This window comes from Ixodes scapularis, unplaced genomic scaffold (genome assembly GCF_016920785.2).
Source record: "Ixodes scapularis isolate PalLabHiFi unplaced genomic scaffold, ASM1692078v2 ptg000154l_1__unscaffolded, whole genome shotgun sequence".
In the NCBI taxonomy this organism is placed as follows: domain Eukaryota; kingdom Metazoa; phylum Arthropoda; class Arachnida; order Ixodida; family Ixodidae; genus Ixodes; species Ixodes scapularis.
Window position 1 is genome coordinate 468406 of NW_024609924.1, and position 3922 is coordinate 472327.

At 44.6% G+C, this 3922-nt stretch overlaps 1 non-coding gene across 1 annotated transcript; it reads left to right on the forward strand.

Annotated features, from left to right (window-relative positions):
• The first annotated feature begins 3624 nt into the window (after positions 1 to 3624).
• On the forward strand, positions 3625 to 3698 carry Trnat-agu. Its single transcript has one exon. It is a non-coding gene; the product is annotated as a tRNA-Thr (tRNA).
• Positions 3699 to 3922: the final 224 nt, after the last annotated feature.

The window sequence follows — 3922 nt, forward strand, 5'->3', positions numbered from 1 at the left end:
CACTTATTTAATTAATTCTTGTATATTTTGTCAGTTTCAGTGATGTGATTGGCCTAAGCCGTTTTGGAGCACCTTTCGGAGCAGTCGATACAGTGTGTTGGAGCAGAAAAAGTGGACATTGGAGCAGCCAAAACAGTGTTTTGGAACGGCAAAAGTGGCTTTTGGAGCAGCTAAAACAGTGTTTCGGAACAGCAAAAGTAGCTTTTGGAGCAGATATTCTTAGAAAAATAAAAATATTCGTTTCAAGCGGTGGACAAACGAAGGACACTTTGCTCGCCGCAATAAACAAATTATATAAATTAAAAGGTTAAAAGGCGCGAAGAAAAGGACGAAGACACGTACGATACGGCCTGGCGCCATGTGTGTCTTTTTGTCCTGTTTTGTTCGCGCCTTTTAACCTTTTTATCGATATGAACCAACTAGCCCCAACCAAAGATTTATTGCAACTAATTATAGTCAAGTTAGACCACCTGGGTGTCTTTCAACATGTAACTGAAATGCCAATGGCATGGCACATTTTGCAATGCTTCAGTTGAATTATAGATATATATGTACCCGCTATAGGTAAACAAGAACCAAACTGCAGATATCAAAAATTAATTTTAAGATGACCACTTTAGCACTAGTAAATATCACAGCATTAGGATGACTAGTTATATAATAAATGGAAGCAGTCTCTAACTGTTGATACACGCGACCACTGCAGTGCAATGCGAAATTGTCGCGCGAGCGGAGATGGCTCTTCGATCGAAACCATGGCACTCCGCTCCGACGCCGACTGGTTCCCAAAATAGTACACAAAATGTAACTGACCAGCGTACGACAAAAAACAGTCCAGTGGCACGTGCTTGCCAGGCCGGCAAACAAGGTACAAGCTAAACACACACGCACAAAAAAGAACCTAAGGACATCGATGCAAGACTTCAAGAGCCAGGGTCAAAAAGTTCTTGGAGCGCTTGTGCAACGACTAAACTTGACACAAGCAAGCGTGTTGTGCGAGTTCAGCGTGCAGACATTGCCTTCCTTGCTTTAGCTCACTTCTCTTCATCAACTTTCTTTCGCGGCAAATTTTTCACCTACCGGGGGGTCCCTCTCGAAAGAAAGTTTACCGAGAGAAACCTAGGTAATCAATACTTCGACACAACAGTCTTTGAAGTAAAGAGGGATGTTTGTAGTAACGTATGAATTAAACAAGAACAGGAATGTTGATGAACATGCGGCGGTACTTGGTTTCATTTTAGAAAGCGCCATATCTACAGCGACATGGGGACGGTAACACCCGACATCGTGCGACCGCTGTGACTGGCAGGCAGGGACCAAAAATAATTTTCCCACGACCGTTGCTTTCAAGAGCAAGTGCTTCATCTCACAAAGTAACTCCCGCCGCGCAAAAACGTGGTTTCGTTTCACAGCATGACGGCATGGCTGGCACCCAGCACGCAAGCGTCGGAGCGTCCGCACATGTCCGCGTCCGTCCGCACATGTCCGCGTCTATCGTTGAAATCTTTTTTTTTTTTCTTTTTTAAGACACGAGACGACGAGAGCGCGAAACGAGAGACGGCGGGAAAAACCATGCAAGACCGAATGAACCATTGATGCAGGGTGCTTTCTGTCGGGCGGCCGCTTGCGTCACCTAACTCACCTGTGAGCTCATTACGGTACTCATTTTAGTTTCGGTTTTGAAAGGCGACCAAAATTGGTCCTTTGGCGCAGGCTTGGCGCAGATTACCCATATTTTGGCAAAATGTAGCAGGATGGAGCAGGGTTAGCCTTTTGGCGCAGTTTGGCGCAAATGGCGCAGCAATCACATCACTGCAGTTTATGTCACATATTCAATAATGTATTCATTGTGTATCGTTAACTGGCTTTTTTTGTACAAATGGAGTGGCACCTGTAGTGTGCTTTTATGTATTATTATTTGTCGTGTTCTTTATTTCTGTGTCTATTTAAATGCCCCCTCCGTCTTTTTTACACAATGCTCTTAATGAACATGTAAGGTATCATGAATAAAGAGATAAATAAACCTTAGGCTTTGAAAACGTTTCGGAAATAACGTTTGCACTTTGTGCAAACGTTATTTCAGAGTACGAAGTGCGAATGTTCTGGTCGAACATTTATTTATTTATTTATTGATTTATTCCCTCAGGGCCCGAAGGCATTATAATTTGCACTTTGGAAAAGGGTCCATTTAATAACAGAGCTCTATTTTGTGACTACGTGAATCATTCGGGATCGCCATTGTTTGGGCAAGTACTCAGAGCATGAATTGGATAGGACGGTGGCTGCGTGAGCGTTCGGAGGGGGGGGGGGGGGGGGGGGGGGGGGGGGGTTAAATTAAACATACGCTTCACGCCCAAATATGGCAACTGCCAATGTTTCTTGCTGCAGTTTTGAAAATGGGTTGTTGAAATCACTCCTTCATGACTCACCTTTTCGAGCATCTCTAAAAGGTATTTCAAATAAGTGAATAAATAAACATATCACACGTGTTTTCTTATTACATCGAAATGATATAAAGGATTCTGAATACCAATGTAGTATTGTTAAATAAAAAAAAAACAAGCGCAAATTATTTAATATTGGTGCCATATCTACGGGCTACGAACGTTGGGATAAATGTATTTACTTTACAAGGAGAGGCGTACCATATTGGTTCAAACTAATTTGTTTTACAGCAAACACCGGTCCCTTAGAGTTCGGCACGTATGTCCTCTTTATTGAAAGACTCCTCCAGTATCCCAATGCCCATGCGCCACCTGTGTGGCGGCCTCTCCGTGTCCTGCTCGAACCCTTTCTTAGGACTGCCTCACACCCACGCCTAGACAGCTGCTTCCATCTTATCTGTAAGTGCAAAATGGCGCCCTCGCAGGGTTTCTTTTTTATGCAAACCAAGAGATGATTACCACTGGGGGACTGGTCAGGACATACGCATGCACGACCAAACGTCCAACGGATCCTACGACATCTCAGAAAGACGGCCAAACCCGATAAGGTGCCGCTTAATCACTGCTGCGCCGTGTGCATTCACGTGAGGCCGTGATCGCTGGTGTCTGACCGGGTTCAGCCGTCTTTTTGCACGTCAGACGATCATTCGGACGTTTGATCATGCTTGGGCATCGCCTAGCCGGACCCTGAGTGCTTGTCACATCTCGAATGGCATGAAATAGCCCCTGCGAGGACGCCATTTCGCGGTGAATAGTGCGCTGGAAGCAGCTGTTTAGACGTGGGTGTGACGCACGCCCAAAAATTGGTATCTACACAATGCAGAGCATGGAGAGGCCACCTCATTGGTGGTGCAAAGGCATTTGGCTCGAGGAGGAGTTTGTCAGATAGGTAGACATATGTGCCGACCTCTAAGTGACCGGTATAGGCAGCAAAAAAACAAAACAAATTGTAAATCAATATATTTATGCTTACGAATGTAATGCAAATGTTTGCAAAGCATCATATGAGAGTCTGCAGCACTGATATAATCTCTAACTTAAACCTGAAAAAAAAAAATTAGCAGTTGATTGCCTGCTCGATTTACATTCATTCGTGCCTGCCCTTGAACCAGTTCCCTGAAACCGGTTTCATTGAGAGTATCGGCGTAGAAAAATAAAGAGCTTATGTCGGACTTCCGTCGGCGCCGTGGCTTAGTTGGTTAAAGCGCCTGTCTAGTAAACAGGAGATCGTGAGTTCGAATCTCACCGGTGCCTTTTTGCTCGTCTCAGGATTGCTGCCGTATTAAACATTGGCCTACAAAATTTCGTTGCACGCTGGGAACGTCGGCGCCGTGGCCTTAGTTTTTTCAACGTGTTTAAACTTTTTGTGTTTCGAAAACGAATGTCATTCCCCAATTGTGTTGCGCGTTTTTGGTGGTGCTGGAGCTGCATGCGATTTTTGGCGAGCTTGGTATACAATGGTAGAAACCAACATCCGT